This window comes from Aquarana catesbeiana, linkage group LG03 (genome assembly GCF_042186555.1).
Source record: "Aquarana catesbeiana isolate 2022-GZ linkage group LG03, ASM4218655v1, whole genome shotgun sequence".
In the NCBI taxonomy this organism is placed as follows: domain Eukaryota; kingdom Metazoa; phylum Chordata; class Amphibia; order Anura; family Ranidae; genus Aquarana; species Aquarana catesbeiana.
The window spans coordinates 342,975,922-342,992,617 of NC_133326.1; the positions used below are offsets into that span (position 1 = coordinate 342,975,922).

General features: G+C 40.6%; 1 long non-coding RNA gene across 1 annotated transcript in view; it reads right to left on the reverse strand.

Annotated features, from left to right (window-relative positions):
* Nucleotides 1-11,816: 11,816 nt before the first annotated feature.
* LOC141134554 (uncharacterized) overlaps nucleotides 11,817-16,696 on the reverse strand; it is a 28,869-nt gene continuing 23,989 nt past the window's right edge. Inside the window, exon 3 of the long non-coding RNA XR_012243201.1 lies at nucleotides 11,817-12,535. This is a non-coding gene — a long non-coding RNA (uncharacterized lncRNA). The remainder of the gene's footprint in view (nucleotides 12,536-16,696) is intronic.

A 16,696-nucleotide genomic window follows, 5' to 3' on the forward strand; every position in this document is an offset into this window, starting at 1 on the left:
TGACCTCCAGTGATACACGGAGATTAAACAAAGCCTCCTACATAGTTGTACAGTTGTACCTGTGCAGTCCTCTCTACATTTCTTCAGAATTCATAAAGCTTGTCTTAGCTGTCAGAAAAAAGGGGGCGGAGAGCTGCAGAGCTGAGTGAGGAGAGCTCTGAGAGCTGATTGAAGGGAAGGGACGGGAAGGGACGGGAAGGGACACCCCCCCCAACACACACACACACAGTACACAGGAACAGAGCTGAGCCTGTCAATCAGCTGGAGGTCCCTCCACTTTTTTTCTCCTGGTGTCAGGAAAACTTGTCAGAAGTGATTCATGCTTACACTAGTTGGGATTCTAGATGTAAGATTAGAGAAATAAATCAAGTTATTAGACTAAGTATCCATAGGAATATTTTAGGAAATAATAAAAGAAAAGGAGAGGGAGGAGAGATAAAGATGGAAAGAAGGAAAGAAGAGAAAAAAAAAAAAAAGAGAGTTTCTCAGGATGATGATCCAGCTCTCATTAGGTATACAAATATAATATATATTTCAGTAATAATATGATATATCTTAGTGTGGTAACAACAGAGATTGGTCAAAATCTGTAGGGAGGTAGTTTTTAACCCATGGTTGCCAAATTTTGCAAAATGTATTTATTTTATTTTCTTCAATAGCTGTCATCTTGGCGTATAAAAGTGCTCTGTTCATTCTGTGTTTAGCTTCAGCAAGAATTAGATTTTGGGACTTCCACGCCTTGGCAATCGTTTGTTTAGCTGCAGTGCTAAGTTGGATAAACAATTGGAATTGAGTATGGGTGAGTATTGTGGGTTTAAGGTTTAGGAGTGCCGTTGCAGGATCTGGAGGAATCGTGATTTCCAGGGCTTTAGAAGCCATAAGAAATATATTCTTCCAGAATTCTTCAACTACGGGGCATTGCCACCATATGTGAAAATGTGTTCCTGCTGTGTCACATCCTCTAAAGCAATTAGGTGAATATGTGGGGACAAATTTAGCTATTCTAGCTGGTACAAGGTACCAGCATGCTAGAACCTTGTAATTAGTTTCTACAGCAAAACAATTTGGAGAGGAAGTTTTGGTGGCTGACCATATATTCGACCAATCTTGTTTATTAAACACTCGATTCATATCTTGTGCCCATTTAGTTGTGTATGAGGGTAGAAACTCACTAGATATCATATTAAGTTGGAAATATAATATTGAGATAAGTCCTCTAATGTGTGGATCACTTATACAAATCCACTCAAATTGAGTCATTTGATTAAGAGTTGAGCCTGTACTAAGAAGTGGTTCATAAAAATTTTTAATTTGTAAATATCGAAATATTTCAGTTTTAGGTAACTCAAAGGTTTCACATAGTACAGGAAATGTATAAATAGCTTTAGTCGAGGAAAGATTGTATAAACGAGTCAGGTTCGTAGAGGTCCATGCAGAGAATGATTTTGGGAATTTCCAGGCAGGATAAAAGGCTGGATTATTAAGAAATGAAAGCAAGGGATTATGTGTTGATTGAAGATTATGTGCAAATTTACATTTATCCCATACTGCTAGGGTCTGTTTCGTGATAGGATTAGAAAGATGTATTCTATCAGCAGGACAGAGCCAAAACATATTTGCCACTGAGATAGGGTCACTTTCCACTGATTCAATAGCTACCCATAGGGGAGCTTCTACAGAAGTATGACACTTGGGTATAAGTGCTAGCTGTGCAGCGTAGAAATAGGAGGAAAAGTTGGGCAATCCCAAACCACCACTCAATTTATTAAGGTAAAGCGTAGATTTAGGTATAAGAGGTTTGGTGGTACCCCAAATGAAGGACATAACTACGTTGAGTCTAAGTCTAAGTCTAAGAAAGTAAGATGGTAAAGAAATAGGGAGTACCCTAAATAAATATAAGAATTTCGGCAGGATTGACATCTTTACCGCATTAATCCTTCCCAACTATGACAATGATAGAAGAGCCCATTGTTTCAGGAAGCCGGAAGTTTGTTTAAGGAGGGGTAAGTAATTTGCCGCAAAAAGGTCTTTAAGAGAGATTGTGAGTTTTATTCCTAGGTATGGAAGCAGCTTTGGAACCCAGTAAAGGGTAAGGAAGTTTGTGCCTGCTGAAGTTCTAATTAAGATAAGGAAATATTTAATGCATTTGATTTTGTTGGATTAACATGTAGTCCTGATATTTGGGCGAAATTATCTAGTGTTTTTAGTAGATTAGGGGTGGATATATGGGGATGAGACAAAAATATGAGAATGTCATCCGCAAAGAGACATAGTTTATGGTGATAACCACCTAGTTCGATACCTTTAATGTCAGGATTGGTTCTAATAAGGTGTGCCAGGGGTTCTGTTATTAGGGCAAAAAGTAGAGGGGAAAGAGGGCATCCTTGTCTAGTGCCTCTTTTGATATCAATCATTGTTGACTTATAGCCTGCATATTTGATATATGCTCTAGGATTATTGTATAAGGATGAGACCCAGATTGAAAAATTGTTTCCAAATCCCCATTTACCAAGGACATATTCCATATAAGGCCACGTAACCGAATCGAATGCTTTCCTTATGTTTAAGGATACAAGGCAAGCTGGGATTCGTCTAGTTTTAGCCGCATTAATAAGTAAGAGTGCTCTCCTGATATTATCTCCAGCTTGGCGTTTAGGCATAAAGCCTGTTTGGTCTTTATGGATTAGTAGGCCAATAATATTATTCAGTCTAGTGGCCAAAATTTTAGCAATTAATTTTATATCGAGATTTAGGAGGGATATAGGACGATAATTAGTCCAGTAGGTGGAGTCAGAATGTGGTTTGGGGATCATTGCTATTATAGAGGTGAGAGTCTCTGTTCTAAATGAGTTACCTTTAAGGATCGAATTGAAGGCTTTAGTTAAGACAGGTGTTAAGATTGATGCAAATTGTCTATAATATGTTGCCAAAAATCCATCTGGGCCTGGTCTTTTACGTAATTTTAAAGATTTTATTGCGTTAAGGACTTCAGTATCTGTAATTGGACATTCAAGAAGATCTTTCTGTTGTTGATCAAGGTTAGGAAGCATGATATTGGAGAACAGTGTGTCTGCTTTAGTTTTATCAAAATTTGAGGCAGAAGAATATAGTTTAGATAACTTAGAGCGAAAAATTTCAAGTATTTTCACTGGGTTACTAGTGTAAGATTCCCGGGATACTTTCAATCTGATAGGCGTATGTATATGTTGTGAATTTTTTAAAAATTCTGGCCATAGGTGTATCAGGTTTATTTGCCCTGCGATATTGAACATGCTGGCGTTTACTTATAAGTTTATCTGCGGTATCAGTAAGAAAAAGATCTAGATCGAGGTGGGCTTTTTCTAGTTTGGTACTGTTGGTAGCATTTGGGGAGGTTTGAAAAGTTTGATGACAGTCATTAAAGGTAGATTCAAGTTTTGCAAACAACAGTTTGCGTTCTCTTTTAAGGTTAGTTGCTTGTTGTATCAGTCTACCCCTAATGACTACCTTGTGCGCCTCCCATAATGTAATAGCAGAGACATCGTCTGTATCATTGGATTTTAGGTAATCAGAAAGTGCTTTTTCAATCTCAACACGATGAGAATGGTGGGTCAGAATTGAATCGTTTATGCACCAAGTAGTATCGTGTGATCTAGGAATTGTGGAAGCAATGGTAATGAATACTGCGCAGTGGTCTGTCCATGGAAAATGAATGATTTTGGATGATATGATTTCTGGTAGCATACTTGACGGGATTAGAATATGATCTATTTGTGAAAAAGAGTTATGCGGATAAGAATAATGAGTGAAGCGCCTACTAATAGGGTTCATCTCTTGCCAAGTATCTACCAGGCTATGAGTGGTGAGTAGATGTTGAAAAGTTAGGTTTATTGAGTTTGTGGTAGGTCCAGGGGGAGATTTATCTAAGAACGGGAAAATAGTAGCATTAGAATCCCCACAAATAACAACAGTACCAAACTTATGTACTTCTATAAGTTGAAAAAGGTGGGATAAGAAAGCAGTTGGGCGTTTGTTAGGGGCATAATAAGACACAATAGTAATAGGATTATCAGAAATAAATCCTGTTAGGAGAACATATCGTCCTTCAGGGTCTGTTATTTTGGATACAAGGTTAAACGGAGTGGAACGGTGAAAACCAATGAGAGTTCCGCGCTGTTTAACCGTAGCTGAAGCAGTATAGAATTGTGGATATGATGATGAAAGAAATTTGGGATAAACTTTGTCAGTAAAATGCGTTTCCTGCAAACATATAATATTAGCTTTTTTCATAGCAAAAGAGCATAAAGCCTTGGTTCGCTTATGTGGAGTATTAAACCCCTGTACATTTAATGACAAGATATTTATAGGAGCCATAAAACAACGAATGCGAATATTATAGCATAACAAGCAGAGTACTCACCAAGAGCCAGGATCACCAACCCGAGAGTTAGGAGGGAATAGCAAAGATTAAAGAAAGAAGCAATAGAACAGAAAAAGAAAAAAGGAGAGGAGAATCGAACAAACCCAATATGAAGACAATTTAGCAGTATGTAAAGGCTAAATAATAGGGTGTAGGAGCATCTCAGGAGAGTTTTTAGAACTCTCTGAGAGGGTCCGGGACCACCAATAGAGATCCCCATAACAATGGTAGGAGTTCTTAGGTGGAATAAAGGGCAACAAGAAATTCCTAAGGGATGTATAACATCGGAGGACCACAGGAACTATTCCATTACTATCATGGAAAAATTTTGCTTAAATTGTTACAAAAAAAGAAAAAATAAAGTTCAAAAACTTGAGAGGAAAAAAAAAAAAAAAACTGAAAAATGTTAATATAAAAAAAAAAAAATATATTAAAAAAAAAAAAAATATTTTTGTAACATAACAGTAGTATGTAGCCATAACTCATTTTAGTCATGACTATGGCCAGTTTATTAACTCTGTCAGCATACTGTGCTGGAAAAAAGTAGCAAGGACAAATAACTAGTCTGGCTTAGATTGTCAGTCCATTCAATCCTCATTGTTTGGTGGTGAATGTTCATATCGACCTCGCTTGTTAAGATTTTGATGGGAAGATGTGGAATAGCTGGGTTTTGGGTCTTTGTTTTGCTGTGTAGAACGAAAAGCTGAGCGCCTATGAGACTGGTCATTTGGTAAGATTGCTTCGGCTAGGCCCATATCAAATAGGGCTGACTTCAAGTCCTCTGAAGAGCGACAAACATATTTTGTTTCCAAATGAGTAAATCTGAGACAAAAAGGAAATCCCCATTGATAGGAAATTTGATTTCTCTGGAGTACCTGGAGTTGAGGTTTAAGTGCACGTCTTTTTGCAACCGTTAGTGGGGACAAATCTGTGAAGAGTTGATAGGTATTGCCCTGGAAGCTAAGAGATTCTCTCCCTCCGGCAGCTGTTAGTATCTGTTCTTTGGTTCTGTAAAAGTGCAATTTAGCTATAATATCCCTCGGGGGACCATTTATTTTGCTTGGGGCTAACGCTCTATGCACTCTATCCATTTCGAACCTGTCAATAGGGGTTCCAGATAATAATTCTTGAAAGAGCGCCGTGATATTAGCCTGCAGGTCTAGAACAGATTCAGGGATTCCCCTGATTCGCAGATTCGATCAACGATCTCTGTTCTCTTGGTCCTCTACACGATTTTGTAATGTAAGGTTTTCCTCTTTTAGTACCTTCATCTCAGACATATAGTTCTGTGTAAAATTATCAATTTCATCAACCCTCAGTTCTAAGTCAGCTGTTCTCTGACCTAGTTCTCTAATTTCTTTAGTCAGTTTGTCAGTTATATGATCAGAAGTCTGTTTGAGGGCTTTCTGAAGCATACATTCAAATTTTTTGAAGATGTCAGACTGTGTAGCAGCTTGTAATTCACAGTATTCATATTCAGACTCAGACTCACCGTTAGCAGCCTGTGTCTTCTGACTGTGAGGTAAAGATTTTTCAGTGTATTCACCGCTGTGCTGACTGTGAGGTAAAGATTTTCCAGTGTATTCACCGCTGTGCTGACTGTGAGGTAAAGATTTTTCAGTGTATTCACCGCTGTGCTGACTGTGAGGTAAAGATTTTCCAGTGTATTCACCGCTGTGCTGACTGTGAGGTAAAGATTTTCCAGTGTATTCACCGCTGTGCTGACTGTGAGGTAAAGATTTTCCAGTGTATTCACCGCTGTGCTGACTGTGAGGTAAAGATTTTCCAGTGTATTCACTGCTGTGCTGACTGTGAGGTAAAGATTTTCCAGTGTATTCACCGCTGTGCTGACTGTGAGGTAAAGATTTTCCAGTGTATTCACCGCTGTGCTGACTGTGAGGTAAAGATTTTCCAGTGTATTCACCGCTGTGCTGACTGTGAGGTAAAGATTTTCCAGTGTATTCACCGCTGTGCTGACTGTGAGGTAAAGATTTTCCAGTGTATTCACCGCTGTGCTGACTGTGAGGTAAAGATTTTTCAGTGTATTCACCACTGTGCTGACTGTGAGGTAAAGATTTTCCAGTGTATTCAACGCTGTGCTGTGGGGGAGAGGATGCCGCCGCCATTCCAGCCACCAGCCTGTGTGCCGTTTCCCTTGTTTTTCCTGCTTTAATTTTCGTTTTAGGAGCTCTCAAGACCATTGTCAGTGAAGCTGACAGTATTAGGTAGGATTTTCTGCAGTTTTGGGATACTTGCTGGTTCACTGGGACCTGTAGTCCTCCGATGAAAACTCCAGAGGAGCGGAGCTCTAAGGTAACATTACCTTCACCTCAGGCTGCCGCACATGTGCCTCAGTGTAATCATTTTAAACAAAACATGTGGTTTGGCCATGCAGGCAAAGAAACAGGTTATTGCCCTAATGCTTCCTTCCCTAGCAGCACATATCCAGGTATGAAGGACCATGTGACTCCCTCCAAGTTAATTATGGGGGATTATGTGACTCACTCTTATGTTGGGAACACAAAAGAATGGTTTATTACTCCTCCAACCCAGCGGGCTAAATAAAAAAAAAGTACAGATTGCCGTACTAACTATGTTAGTGTGGGGATCTCCCCGCTGAGCTATTGTGCTCTGACAGTGGGACTGCGCGTTTGCCAGAACACAGTGATCAGCCATTGGTTGCAAGTACTGATCAGATGCTGGTTTTCCAGCATGCTCGTTTGAAAGAAGTCAGCCGTGAGACCGGCATCTGACAGACGAGGAGCTGTCCACACGGGCCGGAAGTCAGCCGACCCTTTTCAGACGACTTTCGGCCCTTGTGTACCCAGCTTTAAAAATACTTTTTAAAGTGCTGCACTACATTAACCACTTAACAACCGGCCCATAGCCAAATGACGGCTACAGGGCGGTTGCTTAACTCTGGGAGGACGTCCAGGGACGTCCTCCCAGAACTCTGCTCTCGCGCGTCCCCTAGGGGGCGCGCACTCGAGAGCATCCGTGACCGCCGGGTCCAGAGGACCCGGCGCATCACGGATCCCGGTAAATGGCCGCTGATCGCGGCCGTTTACCATGTGATCGCGCCGTCAAATGACGGCGCAATCACATGTAAACAAACCGGCGTCATCTGATGACGCCGGTTCCTCTCCTCCCCTCCCCTCCTGTGTACCGATCGGTACACTGTGAGCGGAGAGGGGGATGGATGGATGGCTGCAGCGTTGTGGGCTGCATCTGTAGTGCCCACAATGCTGCACAGTGACATCCAGCCATCCATGCTCAGCCATCCCCACTACTCTGCATGCCCTGCAATGCTGAGCAATACTCTGCAATGCCCCACAATACTCTGCCATACCCCGCAATACCCCTGCAATACTCTGCAATACCCCCGCAATACTCTGCCATACCCTGAAATACCCCGCAATACTCTGCCATACCCCGCAATACTCTGCAATACCCTGCCATACCCCGCAATACCCTGAAATATCCCACATTACTCTGCCATACCCCGCAATACCCTGAAATATCCCGCATTACTCTGCCATACCCCGCAATACCCAGCCATACTCTGCAATACTCTGTGATACCCAGCCATAATCTGCAATACCCCGCAAAAATCTGCAATACTCTGCCATAACCCGCAATACTCTGCCATACCCAGCCATACTCTGCAATACCCAGCAATACCCAGCCATACTCTGCAATACTCGGTGATACCCAGCCATACTCTGCCATACTCGGCGATACTCTGCAATACCCAGCCATGCTCAGCCATACCCAGCCATGCTCAGCCATACCCAGCCATGCTCAGCCATACCCAGCCTCTGTATGTGGCCAGGCTGTGGAAGTCTCACACATGTGGTATCGCCGTACTCAGGAGTAGGAGAATCTATTTTGGGGTGTCATTTTTGCTATGTACATGTTATGTGTTAGAAATATTGTATAAATGGACAACTTTGTGTTAAAAAAAAAAAAAAAAGCGTTTTAACCACCTCCCACCTTCCGTCATACGACGTCCTTGACTTTGTGCGGGGATATCTGAATGATGGGTGCAGCTACAGGCATCATTCAGATATCAGCTTTTTCAGCCGGCGATTCCCTACACCATAAGAATGATCATAGCGGCAGTTCCACTGCTTGATCGTTCTTACGGGAGGCAAGAGGGGACGTCCCCCCCTCCCGCCGCCCTCCGGTGCTTCTACCGACTCACCGCTACGATCGAAGCCAGGATCTTTTTTTTTTTTATTTCAGGCACAGCCTAGAGGTGAGATGTGGGGTCTTATTGACCCCATATCTCACTGTAAAGAGGACCTGTCATGCCATATTCCTATTACAAGGGATGTTTACATCCCTTGTAATAGGAATAAAAGTGATCAAAAAAATTTTTTTTTTTTGGAAAAAAGTGTCAAACTAAAATAAAGTAAAATGAACAATAAAAAAAAAATTAAAAAATTTTAAAGCGCCCCTGTCCGTGTGCTCGCATGCAGAAGCGAACGCATACGTAAGTCCCGCCCACATATGAAAACGGTGTTCAAACCACACATGTGAGGTATTGCTGCGATCGGTAGAGCGAGAGCAATAATTTTGGCCCTAGACCTCCTCTGTAACGCAAAATGTTTAACCAGTAAAACATTTTAAAGCGTCGCCTATGGGGATTTTTAAGTGGCGAAGTTTGGCGCCATTCCACAAGCGCGTGCAATTTTGAAAGGTGACATGTTAGGTATCTATTTACTCGGCGTAACTTCATCTTTCATATTATGCAAAAAACATTGGGCTAACCTTACTGTTTTGTTTTTTTTTTAAAGCAAAAAACTGTTTTTTCTCCAAAAAAAAACGCGTTCGAAAAATTGCTGCGCAAATATCGTGCGAGATAAAAAGTTGCAATGACCGCTATTGTATTCTCTAGGGTCTTTGCTAAAAAAACATATATAATGTTTTGGGGTTCTATGTAATTTTCTAGCAAATAAATGATGATTTTTACATGTAGGAGAGAAATGTCAGAATTGGCCTGGGTGCTCCACAACGCCTGAAGGTGCTCCCCTGCATGTTGGGCCTCTGTATGTGGCCAGGCTGTGTAAAAGTCTCACACATGTGGTATTGCCATACTCGGGAGTAATAGCAGAATGTGTTTTGGGGTGTAATTTGTGGTATGCATATGCTGTGTGTGAGAAATAACCTGCTAATATGACAATTTTGTGAAAAAAAAAAAAGAAAGGAAAAAAAAAAAAAAAACTTGATTTTGCAAAGAATTGTGGGAAAAAATGACAACTTCAAAAAACTCACCATGCATCTTTCTAAATACCTTGGAATGTCTTCTTTCCAAAAAGGGGTCATTTGGGGGGTATTTGTACTTTTCTGGCATGTTAGGGTCTCAAGAAATGAGATAGACCGTCAGTACTTCAGGTGTGATCAATTTTCAGCTATTGGCACCATAGCTTGTGGACGCTATAACTTTCACAAAGACCAAATAATATACACCGATTTGGGTTATTTTTACCAAAGATATGTAGCGGTATAAATTTTGGCCAAAATATATGAAGAAAAATTACTACTTTTCAAAATTTTATAACAGAAACGAAGAAAAATTTATTTTTTTTACAGATTTTTCGGTCTTTTTTCTTTTATAGCGCAAAAAATAAAGAACCCAGCGGTGATTAAATACCACCAAAAGAAAGCTCTATTTCATATAGATACAGTGCTGCATGACTGAGTAATTGTCATTCAAAATGTGAGAGCACCAAAAGCTGAAAATTGGTCTGGTTAATAAGGGGGTTTAAGTGCCCAGTGGTCAAGTGGTTAAATCATAAATGCCACATTGAAGAACAAAAATTGTGCTACATTTAATAAACATAATTATATAAATATAATATTTTATCATAATACATGCTTGTAGGTTATTTGGATCCTGTCTAAATTGGCCCTAGTATGTGTATGTATGAATGTGAGTTAGGGAACTTAGATTGTAAGCTTATTGAGGGCAGAGACTGTTAATGTACAATATATATGTAAAGCGCTGCGTAAATTGATGGCACTATATAAGTACCTGAAATAAATAATATATGTGTAAAAACTCAATAAGATGTGTCCAATGTACAAAAAAATATATTTTATTCAATCAGTCCAATGTGCAAATGAGAAGGTTTCACCACCACTGTTATATTGCAAATCAAATGGACAGTAAAATCCAAATGGTGCCCAGATATTATATACGGGATGTTTTACTTGCACTAGTGTGATCCCTCTTCAGTGTGAACCACCACCAGTCACTCTCCGTGCTCACCTTAAAGTGTTACTAATCCCAGGACCATGCATTCACTATATCTGGTCTCCCACAGTACATAGAACATGGAAATGCAATTATTTTAGTATATATAAACTGCTAAATATCTTTTCTCATCAGCAGTAAATAGCAATCTTATGACTTCTATCAGTGTCTGGTTAAAGCTTGTAGGAGGAGTTTTCATTCTCTGCTGACTGACCCCCGATTTCCTGTCTAGACAGTGCTGATTGGCCCTGTGCTGATCACATGCACCCTCCCAAGAAATGTTTTCTTTCCACAACAGCTGGAGGGCCCCAGGTTGCCTACTCCTACTTTTCTGCATGTACAGACTGATTTTACTGTTGTGGGTTTAGTAACACTTTAACTCCTGGACCCTATAAAGGCCACCATGCGTTTCCCTTTTAAGGGACCATTAATGGTCACTCCAATTCTCCAAATCCTTACTCCGGATTTTTCTCATGGAGTCCCAAGGCAAGCAAACTCTCCACTCTCCAACAAGCTTCCAGTTTTTTTTTGTTTTTTTCAAATCGTAGCTGCTCTAATGAGCAGGGCCCTCTGATCCGTCCTGTATTGAAATTGTACTGTCTTCCCCGATGTTGTAAAGCACTGCACAAACTGTTGGCGCTATATAAATCCTGTATAATGATAAAAATAAATAGCCACCCCGGCGGTATGATTATGTCAGATTTTTGTGTCTCAAAGCGGTACATAAAAATTTGGCGTTTTACATTGTAGGCCTTTAATTCTTAGTTATAGCAAACTTAAATCTGTCCAAACAAGAGTCTAGTAGACATCCCGGGTATGATAAAGTTTGAAACACTAAATCATAAATTATAATATAATAAATATAAATAATTATAAAAACATAATATTATAATAATAATAAAATGAATTTCCCCACTATTCGCTATTGCTCAATTCTGCAAGTGTTCTAATTTACTATCCGTATTTTATAGCTGGTCACAAACCACTTTTGACGTAAAGGGACACTTTTTGGTTGCTATGGACAATCTCAAGTTTCCAGGCAGAAAGAACAGTATATATATATATATATATATATATATATATATATATATATATATATATATATATATATATATATATATATATAAAATATAAAAGTGCATGCAGGGCACTGGACAAAGCATTAGGGACAAAAGGGATGTGAAATGATTTTATACAGCAATGTAATTTGTAAGTGTTATGAATTTTGAACTTTTTGAATTTGCTGCCGGGCTCCACCCCCATGCATCGCGACGCTCGCAGGGAACGGAGCCTGGCACACAGAGGCTTCGGGCGAAGGACAGAGCCCGCAGACGCTGCGGGGGGACATTGCAGGATCCTGGGGACAAGGTAAGTAACCTGAACCAAAATCCTGAGATGCAATCCAGCTGGTACTGAAATTTAACCCCGCGCCACACTCAGGAATACCGCCAGGGAGGTTAAATGAACAACCTGAAGTTAGAAGCTAATTGGCTACCATGCACAGATGCACCAAATTTTGCACTCTCCAGTTTTAGTAAATCAGCCCCATAGTGTTTTACCGTTTAAAAAAATTAAACATTTATTAAAACCTCTTAAAATACACTCACAATGTTAGTGCACTAGTTACCAGCAGCGCACCACCTTAAAAACAAATGTTTATAAATGCAGGAACATGTCCTCTTAAGGCAAAGATCACAGCATCACCAAACTCCAGTATCCAGGTCGCTCCTCTCTGGTTACATGATGACGTCATTAAGCTCTTCTGACGCATTTCATCACTTCGTGTGACTTCTTCCAAAAAGCACCGATTCACTGGTGCCATCTGTAAGCTCCGACTTCAGTGACTGTGCTTTCACAGGGTTTCTTCTGTTTGGCAGCTGAATGGAGATACAGGGATGGGCATTAAAAGTGAACCTGTTGTTTTGCCCTGATATGAGAAAAGCATAGGTTTGATTCAATATAATTTCAAAGGTAACTCTACAACACAATCACGGCATATATGCTTATTTGGTTTATATGTTTTTCTTTTTGATTTATCAATGTTAAACTTTAAAAGGCAAAACTAATATAAACAATATGCAACAAAATCGAGATAATAAGAAAATATTTTCACAAATTAATATTCAGGAACAAAACCAGGTACATTTCTGTAAAGGCCTGGATTGTCCTTGGGAATCAGGAACAGACGACAACACAGAGAACAGGTGAATTAGTCATCCTTATACACCTGGTGGCTGCACATTGCGTAATGTAAATGCCAGACTCTATGGTATGTAATGTGTTTTACTTTTATTTTCAGGTTCACAGCTTTTTTGCCTGTTTATTTTAAAGAATCTTGAAATCCAAAACAAACACTATCACTACAGGATACCTGAAAAACATTGCATTAGGGCAGCTGGATGACGTCATCATGGAAAAGATCACTGCCGGGTTAAAGTCAACCTGTCATGAAATATGGTGGCTGCCATTGTGTAATATGATAAAGGACTGGCTGAGCCACACATTGTAAAAATTAAGTTACTGACCCAAAGAAGTTCCAAGCAGTGAATAAAAGTGCTGGCATAAGGTCAGAAAGTAACTGGTTATGTTCAACAGAGGCAGCCCAAGTGCTTCTCCTATGACCGGTTTACTTTACTGTACTACCAGTGCCGTTTATACGTTTTTTGCACACGTGCAAAAAACATTTTAGGCCTGAATATTACTTTAACCCCCCCCAAACATTATATATTTTCTGAAAGCAGAGACCCGGGAGAGTAAGGCCCCTTTCACACATGCAGACCGTTCATTTCATTAGTTCAGTCATGTTTTTTCAAAGAAAAAAACAGATGAAGTTTACATCAGTTTTTCATCAGCTGCTTACCAGTTTTTATATCAACTACCACTAAAAAACGTTTGTCTGTTTACATCCCTTTTTCGTCCACTCCGTTTTTTAACGAAAAAAAAAAAAAAAAAATAGGGCTTTGATCCATTTCAAAAAATGGATGTTCATGAATGCAGATGTAAAAGGATGGTCATCTGTTTACATACGTTTTTCCATAGAGATGCATTGATGTTTGTTTTTCATCCGCTAAGGGATGGATGAAAAACGGACAAACAGTCCGCATCTGTGAAAGGGGCTTAACATAATGGCAGTTTTAATGTTTTTATGTCACACAATATTAGCAAAATAGTTTATCAAGCACAATATTTTAGATAAAAATACACTAAAGATAATTTTAGAGCACACAAACTTAATGTATTACCCATATTTTGGTAAAATATAAAGAAAAAAAAAAAAAAAAAAAAAAAATAATAATAATAATAATAATAATAATAATAATAATAATAATAATAATAATAGATACCCAACATGTCAAGCCCTTTACATTTTTTTCACTAAACTTTACTTTTTATCACACTGGGAACCAAAAGTTGATTGTCCCAGGGGCGCATGGAAGTGATCATGCGGATGTACAGCAATACATACTGGAGTCCCAGCAATAGGAATTCAAGTAATTATATATTCCTAATAACAAGTACAATTAGGGATACAGTAAGGCTACTTTTACACTGAGGTGCTTTACAGGCGTTTTAGCTCTAAAAATAGCGCCGGCAAAGCGCCTCTCCTGTCACTCCAGTCTGTGTAGCGCACCGCTCCAGTGTGAAAGCACTTTCAAAGTCCTGCAAGCAGCATCTTTGGGGCGCTTTAGGAGCGGTATAAACACCAATCCTAAAATGCCCCCGCCCATTAAAATGCATGGGCACCACTGCCTTAAGCTATTTACCCCTTCTTTTGGCCGCTAGCAGGGGTTAAAAGCGCTAGCGGCCAAAAAGCGCTGCTAAAACGACGGTAAAGCGCCACTAAAACTAGCGGTGCTTTACCGCCGTCGCTCTCACCGCACCAGTGTGAAAGTGCCCTAACATTTGGGGACATGGATACTTATGTAGAAATCATCATGGTTTTTTCCATGGCTTAAATCTGTATATCCAAAAGATTAGGCTGTTTTCCTAGCATAGGAAACTAATGTACAAGTAAAAGTGTTATTAAGTATTGCCTTCTTAAAACAAAGGGAAATTAAAGCAAAACCCCAACTACACAGGAGATAAAAATGAATAACACAACCAGCCACTGCTGCAATATTCAACTTCAATCCAAGAATTTTCTCTACAGAACTTTTTTTCTATTAGATATCCTCTGATGGCCAGCATCATTCAACCCACTTCCTCTGAGCCCAGGCTGTCCTGGAACCATACCAGGCTGGTATAGGACAGTGAAAGGAGACGCAGCACAGTGGTGAGCTGATACAGGTCAAATTCATATACTTACACTGCTTGCATTTAGAAAATACATTTAATAATGAATTGAGCGCTGCATTCGTTTGTGTCTTTCATATACTGTATTTCTGGAGCTCAGCTCTAATCTATCACACACAACCACTAGATGTCCGTGCAGTATCATTAATTACTGCATATTTGATATCTGGAAAATGTAACCAAAAACCAACATGACTTATGAAAGTGAAAACGGCTATGTTTTACTGTTGCAGAATATATCACATGTGTGTTATGAGTAGTTTCTTCTTGGAATCTACTCTTGTTTTTGAGTAGGAGTGCAAAGCAATTACAAAAAAAAAAAAAAAAAACACAAAGAAACACTGTTATTGTGGTTCCTATGCCTCTAAAGCATAGCTCCCAACTGTCCCTGATTTTGAGGGACTGTCCCTGATTTGGAGCAATGTCCCTCTGTCCCTCTTCCCCCCTCATTTGTCCTTAATTTTGGTCTTACATCTATATAGTTGTATATAAAATGCACTTTTTATCTTTTATCTTTTTCATCCAAATTCTAAATGGCTGCATTTGTACATTTGAAAAGTCAATATAAAGGAATAGTAGTGGTAAAAAAAAGCCCTTATTGATTTAATTAACCTTTTTTTTGGTTAATTTTCCTTTAAGGGGGTGTGGCAGGAGGCGTGTCCTATGCCTACATACATTTGCTAGTAGGTGTCCCTCATTCCCATCTCAAAATGTTTGGAGGTATGCTAAAGGTGTTGGCCACCCCTCCTCCTCAGGAAAAAATAAAAGCACAGATTAGATCATTCTTTCCAGTACTTTATGTGCCAGTGGTACAATGACGGAGATGAGCCTAGACACATCATATGATCCTTTCAGCTGGTCACTGCTGATTTACCAGAAGGATGCCTGGACCAGTGCTGTTTCTTAGCCTAGGCCGACAAGGCCCAGGCCTAGGGCGGCACTTTGCGGGGGGGGGGGGGGGGGGGGGGCGGCAAAAAAGCCACCCCCCCGCATGCAAGAAAGCCCCCCAGTCCCGTTTTCCAGGGTCCCCGCTCCCGCGGCCGCCTCCCGCACAAATACAGCCCCAGAGGCCGGCTTGCTGTAGTGCGGCACTTGTAAATATTGTGGGCTGTATTTGGAGCGTGCTTGGTGGGCGGGGAGGGGGTGGGGCGGCAGCGACGATGACTGGCACCCCCATTGGCAGCCAGTGATTGGCCAGGCCGGCTGAACGTAATCTGACTGGCGGAACTCAATGCTCCGCCCACTCTCCTCCGTACGGCTTCTTCACTGAATCTTCTCCCTGGCCCGGGCGATATGAGGAGGAGAGAGAGAGAGGAGCAGCACGAGGGAAATCCCCAGCCAGCGGCCAGGACAGGTTATGTTACTATTACTAATGTGTGTCAAGTGCTCAATGTTAAAGGTATTATACTGATGTCCACTGATGAGCTGCACTGATATGGGCACTGATGAGCTGCACTGATATGGGCACTCATGAGCTGCACTGATATGGGCACTGATGAGCTGCACTGATATGGGCACTGATGAGCTGTACCGATATGGGCACTGATAGGCTGCACCGATATGGGCACTGATGAGCTGTACTGATATGGGCACTGATATGGGCACTGATAGGCTGCACTGATATGGACACTGATAGGCTGCACTAATAGGCTGCACTGATATGGGCACTGATGAGCTGCACTGATATGGGCACTGATGAGCTGTACCGATATGGGCACTGATATGGGCACTAATAGGCTGCACTG